General features: G+C 24.0%; 1 protein-coding gene and 2 long non-coding RNA genes across 6 annotated transcripts in view; all 3 read right to left on the bottom strand.

The window, feature by feature from the left end:
• Positions 1–2050, bottom strand: part of LOC114132709 (SCY1-like protein 2) — a 153670-nt gene extending 151620 nt beyond the window's left edge. For 2 of the 4 annotated variants that reach the window (XM_027998242.2, XM_027998243.2), the window contains exon 1: positions 1751–2050. The gene's annotated coding sequence lies outside the window, so the exon portion shown is untranslated. The remainder of the gene's footprint in view (positions 1–1750) is intronic. The other 2 variants (XM_027998245.2, XM_027998244.2) reach the window with 2 other exon arrangements.
• A 2206-nt stretch (positions 2051–4256) lies between these two features.
• The window catches only part of LOC126555897 (uncharacterized), a 53652-nt gene continuing 38506 nt past the window's right edge, over positions 4257–19402 (bottom strand). The window contains exon 2 of the long non-coding RNA XR_007606999.1: positions 4257–4924. This is a non-coding gene — a long non-coding RNA (uncharacterized LOC126555897). The remainder of the gene's footprint in view (positions 4925–19402) is intronic.
• Positions 16765–18924, bottom strand: LOC126555899 (uncharacterized). The gene is made up of 3 exons (XR_007607001.1): positions 18791–18924; positions 17380–17409; positions 16765–16800 (listed from the first exon to the last, which is right to left on the bottom strand). It is a non-coding gene; the product is annotated as an uncharacterized LOC126555899 (long non-coding RNA).

The raw sequence follows: 19402 nt of genomic DNA, 5'->3' as shown, positions 1-19402 counted from the left end.
GTTACTACAATATAATATAAACGACATAGAACATCCAATGTGAATTTTTTGTGTTATTGAGAAAGACAGATGAAAAATAGAACACTTTTATTTTTAACTAATGATAAATAAGACAATTTATTTAATATAATATAGTAAAAATAATTATATACATTAACTCTACTATAGTTAGGAATGACTATGTAATCACGGCGATGTAGCTGTGACAAAGTCTATAACGAACAATAGTCTTACAACATGGTGAAATAATACTATTCTAGTGCTGTAATAACTTCTAAAGTACACTAGTAACTCTACTTCTATTAATATGGCTTATGAAAATGATGTTTAGTGTGTATTAATCTAGCCTTATTAGCCTATTATTTTAATATTGAGAAATTCTTACGTCAAATTTCTACCGAACAAAATAACGTTATTCGATCTTTGATTTTAACACTTGCACCATACTATATTAAAAGTGGTATATTTTAATAATATAATAAATAATTGTATATTGAGCTTATTACACCTTATACAATCTGTACAATCCATTAATCAATTCTAAAAATTCTGTTTTATCAAAAATAGAGTTTAACTTAACACTGCGTTACTTCAAAAAATATTCAAAGTATATCCTATGTGAACAATCTGATTACAAATAAATAGAGGAAAAATGACAGAGTATCGTGTCGAAATTCCCTCTATTCCCAATGTTATTAACGGTGATCTTTTTAAAAAAAAAAGTATATTACGTTAATTCTGTTTCTATAAAATATGTACTGTATCAATTTTTATTCTGTTTCGATAGCTAATACGTTTTTTTATACATTTCTACTTGCTATTTCAATATACATTATATTATTATACATAATATCTATATTTTTATATCACTGCTGAAGAGCAAACACCACCTATCTTAGTTATTGTCATTTCCCAGGAAATCAATAAAATCAATTTATGAGCAGTTGATTACGTAGCTCATAAAATAACTTTAATAGTTGAAAAAAAATATTTGCTAAAATGCAAAATTGGTTGTATTGTCTCTAAAGTGGCAAATGATAATATAATTTTACCAGTAATAATTTGTAAGTTTGAAAAACACGATTTTATCAACATTTACAGTACAGTAATGTCTGGTTTAACTTATGAATAATTTACATAATATATAATTGAATTGTATTTGTATTTGTGTACCTTTTGTAGTGAGTTGTAGTGAATAAATTTACGTTTTTAAATACATTTGGTGAATTGTCTGAAAATCGAATCAATAATACAAAAAAACAATAAATCTAAACTTAACCCCCCCCCCCCCCTTCACGCTAAAAAAAGTGTTAGTTTGTGATTAATAACTATCTATTTATACCTATTTGTGCACATAATTGTAGGTATACACACATTCTTTGTATAGTAAATAGGTATTATTTAAACATTTCATAGATTTACGTGCGCAAAAAAATGTGCTCGTGTATGTTATAGTTACTACCCCTATATTACCCATTCTAATCGTATCGAGAAGACAGAAAAATCGTATCATATAATATATTTATTGAAAAGTATTAATTTGTTTTGTTTACGTATATGAATATTTTACTCGGTGAACTATTAAAATATAATCCAGATTTTCTATACACAACTTACAAACACAATGTATATACAACACAATCACTCGATGTAAAACAGTTGGAGGATAATGAGCAGTGACGACGCCTGCAATAGATTACTACATGAATACGTTTAGCTTAGCACATTTAATACTTGTTGGACCACTCACCTGTTGCCGGGCCGAGCAGAGAGCGTGGCGAACGGTACGAACGATAGCAAGCACGTTCGCTGGCGATGGTTAAGCACGAGAATACGGCGAGACCAGCGAAATCACAAGCGGGCTAGCGACTGACGGAGGGCGAGCGAACCGATGATCGAGGGACCCTGTACACTAGTGGGATGGGGAGGGGCAAACGATCTAGAGATCGATCAAAAAGGTACATTCAAAGGGGATGCGCGTGTTTCCGTTCCGGCGTTCAACCGGTGACTGACTGACGACTGCGATGCGGCGTAAACACCACGATTCAAGGGCTGGCTGGTTGGCTGGCAGGCGGGACTGTCGGCTGGCTGACGGCCGTTGCGCGCGCCTAATTCAGAGCACCAACAACAAGTTGACCTGTGGCGCTGGTCGTGGCGCCGGGCGAAAGTCCTTCGTCGGATTTTTGTATTTCATCCCTTTGCTACTCTACACTTTATGGTTAGACTCCCGTCTCTTCCCGAACGCCACCACTGTCGACATCCTCCGTCCTGCTCCAAACTCCCTCTCTGTGGTTCACCATCACCCACCTATCGTGCACACGTTCCTTTTTATATACATACATATATATATGTATAATGTGTACAGCCGTAGAGCTATCCTCTCTCTCACACTCTTTTCCCGTCATCGTTCACCTGGCCGAGAGAGACACGTTAATCAATATACGATCCTACCCACACCTCTATCACTACGTCGTCTTTCTATCTTTATTATTGTTATTATTACCATTTTATTTTTATTTTTTTTCTCCCCATCTTCCCGGACAGTTAACATTCCGAGTCGAAATACATTTTCCCGTATCAGATTTGTACGACATTAGTACAGTTTTTATCGTTTAAAATAATTATAAATTTAAAACACTTGTACGTATGTATCGCGTTTGTTATAAATAAATATCACACAATTGAGATTTCTGGTATTTTGATGCAAGAATGCTCACGACCGATACCGACTTGTTGTATACTTGTATATATTTATAAATTTATTATAAACTATTATTAGTATTATTTAATTATGTTTACCTGTTAAAGGTATATGTTGATAGTCGCTATAATGGCTAACGTCGGAATCAATTAGCTGATTTAACCGAAAAATGATAATAATATTAAATTATTCTATATTCTACCAGTTATCTCTCACATAGAATTTCATAATTTTTGTTGTAATTATAAACATGTCTCATTATTAGATACACCATGTAACTAATAATTTCACAAACTCTTCGTTAGTTATGCAGAAGAGTGAAGTGTATAATATTATGTATAAACATTCCAAATACCATGCAGAAAATCCAATAAAAAGAAAAAATCCGTTTTATAATTTTTGATTTTACAAGGATGCGTATTTTTTTTATTTTTTTTTATGTGTGAACATTATATAGATTATCAAAATAATGCTTCAATTTAAAATTTTAGGAGTGGTTTCCGATGGAAAATTGAACATCCTTGGTGCATTAGAGAGGTCAAAAATAAAAAGTCCGGCAGTTAGGTTAAAAAAAATTGACTTTTTTATATGTTGTAACTCAAAAACGAATCACTGTAAATATTTTTTCACCAAATGGTTAAATTAATGTTGTCTATACACGGTTAAATTTTAAAAATATTATGCTTTTCCTGAGCTCTTTATTAAACAACTGAAATTTTCGAATTTTTTGTTTTTTTTTTTTTTTTTTAATGTCGATATGAAAAATTTGAATGTCCAAAAAACTTGAAAATTTAATTCAATGGCTCTTATAAATTGTTCTTATTGCAGTTAAAAGAATACCAAAAATATTTGTCACAATTTTTTTAAAACCATTTTAAGTTCAAACTCATTACTACTTTTTCATAAATTAACGTAAATACAGGTGCATGTTATAAATAATATGTGTACTTCACCTAATATCATAAAATTAATCTACCTATATGTTTATAAATTTTAATTTTACAAAGTAAAATTCATAATATAGGTGTAAGTTATAAGTCACCACAAATATGTTTTACAAATAAATTAACTTAGTTATAAATCGTCTAAATGTTTAATTTCATTTAATTTTAACTTTAAATGTCTATAACAATAATATTAGTATATAATATTATTTTTATCTTTTTTAGCTCCAGTATGAATTACTTATAATGAATATTGTATTAAAGTTCAAATCTTAGATTAAAAATTAAAGATTTTATAAATTTTTACTACAAAATACTTATAGTATGTACATTTTTGTGATTTTGAAGAATCATATAAAAATTTAAGCTTCAAATGCGTCAAAAAATAACTTTTCACAGATATTAGAAAAATGTATGTTGCATTTTTCAGCATTTATCAAACGAATAGTTTTTGTTTATCCATATTTATAATAAAAAAGAACATTTCAAAAGTTAACTATTTTAAAATAAAAACATTTAGTAAATATTATTCTATGGTAGGCATATAACTTTGGATAAATACAGCAAACTAGCAAAATTCGATCAAGGAAAAATAAATTATTCTCTGTATATTGTGGTTTTATAAATCTTATTTATTAATTATATGTATATAACATAAAATATTTTCGTTAACTTTTACTTAATTTAAAACAAACAAACAAAAACTTAAATACATAAATTAGTTCCAATTTAATATTTGATTGTATAATAAAATGATTTCAATCTTCTTCAGGATCGTTTATAATAGGACCTATGTTTTCTTGCACTACGTCTCGATAATAGTCCTTTAAAATATTTGGTGGAGAATCTCTAACATAGAAATCGCAAAATGTTTGTATCATATCATTTGTTTCTTTTAATTCTGAAAAATAAATTTGATTTAGACTTTTAATTATATGTCATCAGATTTTCTTACAAAATAAAGCTACAGAACTCGATTATAAATGTATTATTTTAAGAACAGTGTTTTACTGTAATTCTGACAAAATTAATTTAACACTCGGTCCGTAAGATTTAGAAATCATTGCCTCAGTCAATTATTTAGTAAAACAGTATTCACATCGATCATGTTTATATTTCGTGTTATTTATTTGATAAAAGCATCAATTATATTAGATTTTAGTTATTATTCTATAAACAATCGCGTTGATTTTAATTATTAAAATATTATAATAAATATTGGTAGGTATACAATAAAACATACCATCTGTTATAAATCCTTTGTAAAATTTTCCAAGTTCTGTAAAAATAAACAAAATTGTGACATTTACCTATTGTGTGTTATTATTGCCATATATTATATAATTAGTTAATTGTTTAAATCAAATATTAAACAAATTATGCAATATGCGAATCATTAAAATTGAATATTCTAATTTTTTCCTATTTTCCATTTTGTCCGTTATACCAGCCCTAAAGGGAGATTAGTAAAAATAAATAGCAATGAATTAGTTTTACAATATTTCAATAATTACCTTGTAAAACCATAAAAAATGGACAATCTTCAATATCATTAGTAGTTTCAGGTCGAATGTTATTAAGTTAGTTTTTAGTTGATATTTTGGGATGTCCTCATAGCGTAATAGGTATTTCAATAGTATTAATTAACTAATTAAAATAAAGACATGTTTAAGCAACACCAGTATTTAACAGTCGATGAGACTTTAAATTTTATACTTATACTATTATTGTCTATGAATTATATAATATTCAAAATATTTTCATACTTAGAGAACTATTCATAAGAATTTGATAACATTTTTTAGTTAAAGAAATAAAAAAAGTAAACAATTTTAATTCACATTCTTGTATTTCTATTTGAGAGTCGTAATTATTGTCTTAACCATTAAAAAAGCATAAAATGTTGATTTGTCGATTAGCTACCAAGTGTTCAAAAAATGTATGTATACGATACATTGTACAACATTATATTGGACAAGTTAATTATTTGGAAAAATGATTTGACTAAGCTACATTATGTATGATGTATAATTTTAACGAATTTCTATTTATTATATTCTATTTTATTTTCAATAAATTAGAAACATTTTATTAAAGAATACAAGCTGAACCCGTGCACTTCGTTGCTCGTTAAAATGCCAATTCTATAATATAATTCAAATTTTGATTAATTTGTTATTTAATATTCGGTTTAACGGTGTTCGAAACTCAGACATTTTCATTGATTATTTTGATTCTCAAAAAACTTGTGCAAGCACCACTTTAAAATACGAATTTTGTAAAATACTTTCTTATTGCACACTAAATTTGTAGTACGATTGTACGAATGTACCGTATAAATTGCAAGCATTGATCTATCATTGTTCATGCTCTACGTTTATCAGTCAATTAGTTAGTCAAGTAATAATATTATTGTAATTCTGCTTGGCGTTGCCAGTGAGACTCTCTTATGATTATGCGAGCAGTTATAAAACTTAAGTTATTTACCGTAGACGTATTGATTAGAATGCCTATGTGATTTTTGTATTTGTAGGCTTAATAGAGGACCAAAATTATATACTGTAAAACTAGAGTGGATGTAAAAGTAGTACTGAGTATATTATCATCGTCCGTTTTGTTTTTAAAGACAGTTTTGAGCAGAGTAAGAATCTGAGTAGATGAAGTAATTGGTTAGGTCGTAGTTGATCCTTAGATTTTAGGCGGTACAATTTAAATATTATTTCTTATAACTTTTATTATTTATATGAATCAAAATATTTCACCAACTATTAATTTTTAATGTATTTTATAGTTTATATTAGTTTTAAATGAGTTTAAACTGTTTAAATACATTATGCTTGAACAATATTTTATAGTATATTTAATTAATTTTTAAAGTAGAAACTGCAACCAAAGATTATAATTAAAATATTTAAAATTAAATAAAAAACATACGTACTCATAAGAAATTTCTCTACCAATAAAAAAAAATTAATTTTTAATTTAATGTGATATAACTCTACATGGTGTAATCATAAAATCGTGGATAGAAAAAAAACAAAATACCAACGATTTTAATAAAATAGAAAATTGTAGGTACATACATTTAGTTCTAGAAATAAAATAATCAACATACCAATTAATATATAATATTATACAAAATGATTATGTTTTATCAACTAACAATAAATATGATTTAATTGCTATTATGGTCCTTACACAAAATATATTCATGTATACAATTTGGTAGCGATCTACTGGGAGAGTCGGATGTTTGCGAGACGCTGTATTGTTAATAATATAATTACATCCGTTGTTACAATATTATAATATTATATTATGGCCCACCATTAATATTTTTCTTGATCTTTTTGAACGTCGTTTGCATCAATATTATTATAATGCTAGTATAAGTTATATTATACAATACGATAAATTGTATCTCATTAACCGTGAAAGTTAGACAGTTGAAACATTCACAGATGATGTATTTCTGTTACCCCTATAATAACAAATACTTTAAAAAGTGATAGGCCCCCAATCCCGGGAGGTGCTCAAACAGACATTTTGAGATTTACTATGGCAATTTTAGTTATTTAATATTTTAGTTTGGTTGCTATTAGTTACAATACCTAATAATAATAATTAGCGCGAAAAAAATAATTTTACTATTTATTTTTTTTTATAATTTTTATTTTTATTTTTTAAAATAATTATTATTATCCCTGAATTTGTTATTATTTGTTTTCATGGCAATCGATGAATCAACACAATGCATCACATTGCCATTCAATTCCTATAAAATAACAGCAAAGACCAATGAATTGAGTGACAAAGTTTTCCCGTATCTACCACAAAATTACGTAAAAGGTACAGAACCCTTTGTGCGCGAATCCGTTTCGCACTAGACCGGTTTTTTAATAAAATTCCCAGATGGTCCCTCATCTGAGAACTAACAACTAGTCGCTAGCTTAACACAAGCACCATCAGACAACTGGTGCATCCACTATATAAACCAAAATTATAAGTTATACAATTCCTTGACAAAATCGATTTAATTTAATTAAAATAAAGAATTAAAATGTTTTCATTAAGTATTTGTACTAGAATTGTGTAGTAATTTAAAATTTTAGCTTTATGGTGAACACATAGTACTTTGATTAAAATTTTGTAATTTTACTTATCAAAATAAATCAAATGAGGTATACTATGATATTAAAGTATAGTTTTACACATTTAGACTATAAGACTAAGTTTCGACTTCCAGGAATCGTTTTTTTTTTATTATTCAAAATTATTTATCATTGACTTAAAATTCAATACAATAATTATAGTAACATACTATACATTAAAGCAAGTTCGATGAATTTTTAGAAGTATTTTTAGTGTTATAAACTTTACAAACAAAATTTCTGGAAATACCAACTAAATTGAATTATGGTCACATATTTTAAATTTATTCGCAAATAAATCACACAGTTTTGTCACAAGCTATTTTAAATATTATAACAAGTTAATTTTGTATGCGACCAACATATCATATAAGTATCGTCGTTATTGAACTTGTAAATACAACGTTGATAGTAGATATTTATATGATTTTTACATACGAAATCATACGATTAAAACATGTATCTATACCATGTGTTATTTATTGTGTAAAAAACTTGATTCATAACAAATACATTTGTTAAAAATACAATGCACAAGCGACCTCCGAAATATTTTATCACGATTATTAACAAATAACGAACCACAAAGGTTAAGATTGGCTATTGATGTATTCGGTATATAACAATTTCTAACTGATCACTTAATTATAATTATGTATTATAAATTATAATTTATGCAATAAATCGCTATAAATTTTTCAGAATGTAAGATAATTCGTTTTTAACGATTTTTAAGAGTGTTAGATTTGAAAGTTATTTTTTTTTATTAATTTACAGTTAATAAATAAAAATCATCATTAGACTATATCGATTCGTTCTTAAATTCACATAATATATTTATAAGAATAAAGACCATAAGGCAATCGTCTCATACAAAATAAAATGTAATACATACCATTTGTGTCTGAAAAAAAAAAAATAACGTAAGTAATTAATAACTAAAAAATATTCATGATTTTTCGAGATAAGATCATGGATTAAAATAAAAATAACAACCATGTGATTTACAATTTTTCAGTAGGTATGATATCAATATTAAAATTTAATAAGTAATAGCTAATAGTTATAATAGTGTGCTTTTAAGCCTAAAGCAAAAATTCTATAAACTATCTAAATTATAATAAGAAATTATATGTTTATTAAATTTGTTTAACAATATGCACATGAAATCTTATCTTAAAATATTGCATAAAATAAAATTATTGCTAACAGTAAAAATTACTTACCAATAGAAGCTATAAAAAACAAATACCCAGTAGTAATTTATAGGTATTTTATTTATATTAATTGTCATACTTATGTTATAACCTAAGCATAAAATATATTATAATATTTGAAATCAAATAGTTTTTTATAGAAGCAAATAACAATGTTAACTTGGTGTTGATTTGTATAATTTTATAGCTCGTTAAATTATTTATTATTTATTTTTACCACATTATAGTATATAATCATCACAAAAACTCCACAAATAAAAATATTTTACTTATATCTACAATAGTTTTAGATCCCGCCCTCTACAATACGCAAAAGTACAAACAATAGTAACAAAATAAAACAATTTAAAAACAGGTAGGACATTTGATTAGGTAAGTAGATAATCAAAATGTTTAGCACATAATATGGAACCACATTGAAACAATATTGGAATTAGAATAACAAAACTAACTCGGGATTATATAGTTTTAGTGACCGTCTAACAGGCTTAATAAAATGTATAAAAATTCAGAGATAACAGTATTTTATTTTAAATAATTTCTAATTAATTATAAAACTTCATTGAAAAAAGGAAAACTATTTCTTTTCTAAAAATGTAAAATAGATAAAAAAAATCTTTCAAACAATATTAAATTATAAATATAGATCAAATAAATAAAAAAAAAATAATACTTATTCATACAATCTGTAAAATAATATTAAAATATTAATATATAATAATATTATCAAATATTCAAGGTCCTGTGACTGACTTAGAAAAAATGGTAGTTGTATAATATAGCTTCCATCATTAATGTAATAGTTTTTGTACAGATGATATTTTAAATTTAATTATTAATAGACATCTTCTTATGATAATGAACTAATAAAACAATAATAATATACATATTAAGTATATTGTAAAATAAATAATAATAGTGTATGAATTTCTACTTTGAAGTTATCAGAGTAAACATTTCATCTACTTAGAACCAAAAATATATAGGTATTTCAAAATATTTAATAAACTAGAAGACAATTTTTAACTCTGGGCCATAATTTCTCAGTGTATAAATTTTAATATTCAAATCTAAAAATTAAAAAATGTTTTCTGTGTTCAGTCATGGAATTTGAATTTCGATTCTAAGAAAAACTGAACATAAAAAAATTAGTTATGTAAAAAATGTCAGCTAAAATCAAAAAACTATTGTTATTTATAATCTTCTTGATAAATGCAAAATTAATATTCTTATTATACTACCAATTAACAAATATTTAGTTATTAACACAAATAAATATAAAATATTACTTTTGGATAGTACCTATATTATAGTTTATTTTACTATATACCTATTGCTTATAACACAATATTTAAAAACTAAAAATATGTTTAGATAATAACTAATAAACTTTTAAGTATTTTTTAGATCGCATCGAACTACTATAATTAAGTAAAATAATAACAGATAAATATGTTACACAAATACATTTTATGAATTTTATTTATGAAAAATAAAGCATTTATTAAAAGGTGTTTTTTTAACTCCAAATTATTTAACACTTAGGTAGGTACGTATAAATAAAGGGTTATTATCAATTACTTTTTGGTTCTGAGCACACGAATTTTGTTTAAATAAATTTGAAATAGAACATAAATATAAAATTATAAAACTACCATTTTTTTTTTAACTACTAAAACAACATGAAAATTACTTGGGAATCTTGGGTAGGCTAGAATAAAAAAAATAATAAGATCATTAATAAGCTACGAACAATAATAATAATTATGAATAACCATTATTTTAAAATATTAAGGAAGAGATAGTTTTTGAAATTTGGCAACATATCGGTTTGAACAGAACTATAAAATTGTATTTATATTTAATGATTACATTAAATATAATAAATGGTATCAACCAGTTTTTTTTTACAAATATGTTGTTGCATATTATGAAACCTACTTTTTTAAATTGAAAACAAAATTCAGAAATTCAAAATCTTTCTATAGATAAAAAAAATAACATCAAATGTCAAAGATGTATTCAATTGTGTTATATACAATAAATTAAATATCAAAAGTTTTGTAGTTTTTACTTTTTGTAATATCGTGAATAACAAAATCAATTTTGTCGAAAATTGGTGTCGTGTTATCATTCTTGTTTTTTATTATTATTCCAACTTTACCAATTATTATAGACCCAATTTTTGAAATAACACACCCCTTAAAAAGAATTTCTACAATTTTGAAACATGAAATGAAATGAAAAGACACATACTTAAAAATTGTCCACGCAAAATTTAAAATGTTAAAAGGAAACAACCACACAAAACAACATAACAATAATAAAAAAAAATAAAATACGTACCATTATATCCTATAAATGATAGTTTTATATTAATTTTTATCATCATACATATTAATATAAATTTGTTTAATGTATGTTTTTTCATGTTTATAAAGTTAGATAGATAATAATAATATCTTTCACATGATTCTATAATTTATGAAAATTCATAACACATTTATACATGTTTAATGAAATATGAAATAATGGCAATTCTTATTAAAACAATATAAACAAGTTTATACAGTTAATATTTTTTTTTGAAATGAACTATATATTGTTAAAGAAATTAAAATAAGTTATTTTTTTCGAAAAGAATATTTGTATTTAGTAATTTTGTTTGAAATTACTAATTAGTAAATTATACTATTATATTCCTGTTGAGTTCAATTACATATTTGATCTATTTTACATACCATTTGATGTTTTAATGATCAAAATTGTATTTTAAATAAAAAAAGGGTGATCAAGTGGGTAACGCTTAGCTGTGGAATAAGTGTCAAGTGAGCCTAGGACATAGAGTAGGTCACTTTAACGGGTGTGTTAAATTAGAATGCAATGATAGATAGGTATCATTTTATACGAAAAACGATTCAGAACGGAGATAATTTGTATCATCCTTAGATGTATATTTACCACTGGGTAGTGAAAAGAAGGTTTATATTTCAATCACCTCAATGAATACCCCAAAATTAAATCATGTATAGAAAATGAAAATTCAAACATTTGATGTATATTTCTTCGAAGTTACTACAATTACCTACTATTTATTAACCATAACAAAAATATCTATTATTTATACTTTTTGAATAATAACAAATATCTGAAAATATATTGAGGATAATCGTTATCGTTATCGATTTCGTATAAATTTTGAATTCATAACGCTCATAACATTTTTTTCTTATAATGATGTTAGGTTTCTTAAAAATTATTTGAAAGAAAACTTATGGAAAACTTTGTGTAGAATTTTTTAAACTAAGATTTAAACACTAAAATCGTATGAATAATTTTGATTACATCACGGTGTTTAGAAGGAAATAAAACATACAAATTAAAAATAAAAATATTCAAATTTAATAAGATTTTAAAATTATATTTTTAGCTGTAATTTAGCTAATTTTTAGTTTACAATACAAGTTAATACATCAAAATCACTTGAAAATAATCGATCAATCCAAAAACGATATTTAAAACAGGGATTGCCGTTTAAAAAATAAAGTTTTGTTACGCATGCACGAAATACTTTGTTATGGGCTACGAGATATCAAGGCTAGGTTAGTATGACCATGCCTCGTATCGAGGGAGATACATATGCTACTATGACCATGAAACGTGTTAAGAAGAAACCTAGTAAGAGCACCAATTTTTATATTGCAATAATGAGTGTGGTCACCTAGTCTTCAAAAACGCATGTTTATTAAATAGTATTATTGCACATTATCAAATCCGGGTCCAAATTTACAACAACAAACATAAGAACACCTGGTTTCATCCAGAAGGCTACGATACGATGCAAACAAGAGACGCACCACAATATATAAGGAAGCTAGAAGACCAGCAACGGCAGATGTACCATAGCTATCAACACCTGAGCACTTTCACGACACTCAGCCACTTATTATATAATAGTTACATGTATTTTATTTATACGTAATACAAACATTATTCATTGTTAAGTCGTAAACTTTCATTCTAAATAACATTTGGATTCAACTCTGATATTGGCACGCAACAACTTTAAGTGAAAAAAAAATTTGACTCATAGAAATTTATGATCCATAAGTGTAGTTTAATTTCCCACAAACACAATTGAAAAATATTAAAAAGGTAATGAGTGATAAAGTGTACTCTGTTTCTTGGATCATACAGCATATAAAAAAAATGATTGTATTTCCTAATAATATATATTATATTATATAAATAAGAATTAGAAATAAATTGTTAACAAAACCGAAAACCATTAAAACAAAAAGTTGTGTTTTATTAAACATTCAAAAAGAGTAAAAAGTAAATGTATGGCAATAAACGTAGAATATACTTACTTATATCATCTGGAAAAAATTATAAAATATACCAAAATTATTCATAATACAATAATATGAAATTTACAATAGTGTTAAAATGTGGAAGATTTTTTTGATTTTCAATACTACATACTTATCTAACGTAACTTATAAATAATTATGTATGTATATTATTATATACATATTTGGGACTATAATTAAAAAATCCAATTTAGCATTTCATGTTTTAGAGGTCTGGGTTTTTGATTTTTGATGCATGACTAAATATGTTCTTTTAATTTTATACATTGAACTTTGAACGATCTATTTTTGAAAACTTGAAATTTAGACAGAATAATATAACACATTTTAATTAAATAATAATAATAATTTACGTACCAATTATTTCTGAAAGAAAATGTAATAAGATTATTATTAGTTAGGTATATCAAACAGTTTTCAATATAGTAAAATTAATATTTAAATACATTTTTTTTTTAACTCTCAATTCTTAATTTTTACATAAAATACCCCATTTAATTTATGTGTTAAATTTGCACTCAGTGATGAATCATTATGAACGACACAAACTTAAAGAGGAGATGATCCTATTTTTTAATAACCATATAGATACCAAACGATTATAATAACACTATAATTTTTTTTTCTCCCGATCATAACAAAAAATACAGATACATTACTACGTATAACAAACCAATGTACAAACTAAATCTAGTGAGAATCTAAAAATCTCCCTCAAAATTTATATTTATTGATATTTCTAGAAAAACGTTCTTTAAACACTTTGTACAAATCCACAAAAAAAAACCCACACATCATTGAAAAAATCTCCGTTTTAATTTTTTTCTCGATTATTAAGAAAAAAAACTATAAATTGATTACTTCTGCTCCTAAAATACCAACAAAATCCAATTTTTTTATCAGAATATCTCCCAAAGTTTAATACCGAAGAACTTGTTCTGCCCAAAAATGGTAACCGACAGAAAAAAAAACAATACCATTATAAAATAAATACGTTCATGAGTCCACTCAAAAAATAAAACATTTATAAGACATTAATCAGCGAGGTTATATTTTATATTATGTGGTCTAAAAAAAAGTGCTCTTTAAAACAGTATAAATGGCCACGATTAAGACAACCAAACAATAAATAACAAATAAAATAAAAAATGAAATCAGTGAACGACTTTAATTCTTTTTATTTATATAATATTCTTTCATTGTATAAATTAAATTAAAATGGTTAAAAAAAAAACAATTTATAAATTATGCTTTGAGTAACACAAAATGTATTATTTTATGTTATAAAATAATATCATAACACGCAATAATATAAAAAAAACCAAAAAATTACGTACTGGTTAATCGGTCTAAAAATAAAAAAAATGTATGTATATTATGTATGATTATTTTATACTAATTACAATAACATTTAAATAAAATATAAAAATAATAATAAAAATTTTACTAACTTAATTTTTCTTCTGTAAAAAATTTAATAATAATATTTAGTTGGGATTAATAAGAAAAATAAACTATCAAATTTTAAAAATTATAAACTAACAAATAATTAACACGCTTAATTATTTAATAGTTACCTATATTTACTTATAAACATGATTCTTATTATTTGGAAGTTTTTTTTATTTTTTTTTTATCCATTTATTCCTTAAATATTCTATTTTAAAATCGACTTAATTTTTAGAATAGTTTTAAATTTTATAATTATCGGTTTTCCTATAATTTTAAATCTTATGTACCTACTTAGTTTGGTACTTACAATTCATACGTCAAAGGATAACAATATTCCTGATTTACCTAAACTAATTTTCTATTAAAAACCCATACATTGACTTACAATCAAAGTAATTACTTATAGGTCACGAATTGTGTGAAATGAATAATGGACAATAATTTAAAAATTCAATAATAATTAGATTTTTAAGTTTAGAAAAACTTAAAACCCCATACCTAGTTCTGTTTTTCCATCCACCAGTTATAAATACACAGTTATGATTGTTGATATTAAAATATAAAATTATTATTTGTTATAACTAAACATAGTTTATGATGAAAATACATGTTTATTACATAGTATAAAAATACATCTAATTTAGCACACTCGTAGAGTGAGCTATTCTAATAGACAGGTCGGCACACTGGGGATAAAAGACGTTTTAAACCAAAACTATCTAGAACGTTCATTATAAAATAACATAAGACAAATATAAAAAAAAAAATACGTACGGGTCAAATTTCCTTTAAAAAAAAATATTTATATACACATATAGAATTTTTTACATTAGGTAGTATTTAATAAAATTCTTAGTAAATATTAAAATGTACACACAATTTAATGTAATATACCTATCAAGGTTGAATGTAAAATTAAAATCTGTATCGCAATACTATAGATAAAAGATAGGTACTTATCTTTATAGAATTACGTTATGGTATACATATTTATCAGGTATAATATATACCTAGATATATATTTTAAAAATTCAACATAGACAATAATCAATCAAGTCAATATTTCTATGGTAATTATAATTACAGACTTTTCTACAACTCAATTAATAATCATGATTTATATAGGTACATTTTTAGATAAGAAGTCAATTCAAAACTATAAACAAATAATCGATAAACTAATAATAACCATAAATAATTCATGAAAAAAGTAATTGTGGTTCCTATATAATCTATATTTAATTTATAATTCCCAATAATAGTCACAGATTTCAAAATTATTAGTGTATTGTATTTGTATGTAAATTATTTCTTTTAAAAAATATTAGCTTTTCAAAAGCAGCATCAGACAACTTGTTTCTAGTAGGATTATTTATAAATCTTACAGACGAAAAAATACATTCAACAAGTGTTTAAGAACACAAACTAGTGTTTAATCGAATAAAAAGTTTTTTTTTTTTACAGCATCATAATTATTTAACACATTTAAAGATTTATTTTTATTATTAAAAAAAGAACTGTTAAAAATTTTATTTAGTAAATTAATTAACAATAATACATACTTATAGTCTCTATAAATAAATAAAATCAATAAATTATAACACAAAAAAAGTACTGTTTTTTTTTCATAATCATCAAATTATTTGCTTTGAAGATTGTAATATTTTAAATATTATAGTTTTTAAGTATATTATTTAAATTTTCAAATTAACAGAACTAATTGTAAAACATTGTGTTGTTTTCAATTCATATTAATACTTCAATAATAGTGATTACATAATATTACATTTGTAAGAGTTTTGAATATTTTTTATTGCTTTTTTGCAGAATCTTAAAATCTTTAAATTATGAAATTCATATTAACTAAAGTATATATTGCTATGAAAAGTTAAACCTGTTAAAAATTATTTTGTTACAAATACTCACTTTGATAATCTACTTTTGGATCAAGAGCACGATCATCTGAAATTTTATTGTATTATACAAGTATATAGTATACAGATCATAATTCAATGAAGGTAACTAGTATGACATATTATATTATTTTATATTATTTTATAACGCTAAACTAGGAACTTAGTATAGAGATAGCGAATATAGTAATTCAATAACGATCATGATTCTTACCTATATATTTTGTATTTTAATAAAAAACTACTAAATATGTTATCTTTTGCATTATGATTGTACTTGAATAAAGGGTGAATACAGTTACTGTTTGTTGAATAAAATTATAGGTATGAATATAACATTACTTATTGGTTTTTTCAGCTAATAATAGTGATGTTTCAGAAATTTTATTTTGTTCGAAAGACAGTTAATTGGTTTTAACTATTCATAATAGTAGGTAATAAAAATTAATTTTTGTGAACTTGTATCTGTTCATCAACAACACATGCATAATATATTTAAAATCAAAATAACTTCAATTTGCCATTAAGACCATAATAATTAATGTGTATAGCAGTTATAACTATGTCTAATAATGTATTCCAAAAATGAATAGTACTTAATAATAACAAAATATAAATAAATCCTTACTTTGAAATTTAAGATAATCCTTAAGAAGAGCTATTGTATTTTAAAATTTTAAAAATATAAATTAAATAAATTTGTGGTAATGTATAAAATAAATTAATGAAATAATTAATTAAAGTAATTTGATGGTTCAATATTATTTAATGAACGAACCAAAATCCACTAAATCTATATTTTAAGGATCATTATAGTTAAATTAAAATACATAGTGATTATTTTTACAATTTGTTTACTTTTGTTTTAAATAATTGATAATTTCACAATATATGGTTTCTTAAAATATATATATGAGTGGTTATATAAAATAATTATGCACTTATTATATTTTAATAATAATTTCAAAGAAAACACAATCAATACATTGTGTGTGTGTTTTTTTTTTTAAATGTAATCACCAATAATTAAAAATTGATATTAATTTTTGTTTCCAAAATGTAGTTCTTTGGGGTAATGACTAGAAAGCCATAATATAAACCTTTTGATTTTTTTAATAATATTTTATATCACAACCTTTCAAGTTACAATTTATTTACTGGTAATCAAAGTTGTGAATTTAATGCAGGCAAAATATATATTATAATATGTACTGAAAAAATGCAATGTATGATAAAAAAAAAATGTTGAAATTAATAATTAAAATTGATTTATAAAATATTAATAATAATAATAATAATACTAATTAAAACTAATAAAATTAATATATCTTAACTTCTATATTAATATAATTTCTTTCAGATAGATTACATAAGCCTATTGTACAACACAAAAATATGTGAAAATTAACAAAATAAGAATAATAAGAATTTGTATTTGAACCATAAATGAGACAAAATAGATTTTTCTTATAAGGTGTATAAGGTGTAGCAAAATAAATATACACATTGCACATGCATTAAATTCACAGCCATTGCTAATGATTCATTAAAAAAAAATATATTACTTTTACAATGTTCTAAAAAAAAAAAAAATACATTAGTTTATTTTGTATATTATTTACTGCAAAATTAAGATAAAATAATTTTCATTAGACTACACACATATATATCGTAAAATTTTAATGACTAGTTAGTATAAATTAAAGGATATACTGAAATTATTCTATACAAATATAATGTAAAACATACTTTATGTTTTCTTTGAAGTTATAAACTATACAGCAGTTATATGTATACTTTTTAAAACATATTTAGATATAATATTATTTTTATTATCTATATCATAATATGAAAAAATAAGAAAAGTAAGAAAACAAATGTTATATGTTTAGTTAGTTTTTAGAGTACTATAGATAATATAAATAATAAATAATTTGTTTTGGTTTAGAAATTAATTCTGAATAATTATACAAGTCATTCTTGATAAATAATAACCAAATAAAAATATAATTATTCTAAATTAATAAATTAAAACATACCCGTAAAAAAAGGATTTGCTAAAGTAGGCATAACCCAAATCGCAATAACTAGAATTGTAATAGAAATTAAATTATACTTAATAAAGAACATTATGATAGGATATAATAAAATGAAAACAATTTTAATAATACACAATCAATTGAACAAAATATTATTTCTCATGTTCTTTTATAACCCATCGGTTCTTTAACCATTCGATTTCCAAGCTAAATAAACAATACTATTTATTCAGTAACAGCTAATATAATAATATGGCAAAAGAATATAGGTATGATTTATTTGTCTTTAAAAGTAATATGTTATTTTAATATTCAACAAAATGTGTTTCATTTTAAGTTAAATGAATAAAATTCATAGAAGTCTACTACTTCTAGATTAATTCCCTTACATTCATACATGATAAACTAAAAAAGTCTTGATAATTATTAGATATTCTGACTATTCTTTTACTAAATATTTCTGACACATTCGGTTTCAATACATAGCCATTACAGCTTTTGACAAAAATTATATCTACGTAATTATATACGTATGTATATATTTTTTTTAATATTTTTATTTCTTATCTAGGGGACTCTTTAAAAAATACGTTAACTTCAGTGTCTATTAAA

Source organism: Aphis gossypii, chromosome 1, assembly GCF_020184175.1.
Source record: "Aphis gossypii isolate Hap1 chromosome 1, ASM2018417v2, whole genome shotgun sequence".
In the NCBI taxonomy this organism is placed as follows: Eukaryota; Metazoa; Arthropoda; class Insecta; order Hemiptera; family Aphididae; genus Aphis; species Aphis gossypii.
The sequence above is the reverse complement of the archived record's forward strand: the minus strand, read 5'-3'. Positions and strand labels throughout refer to the sequence as shown.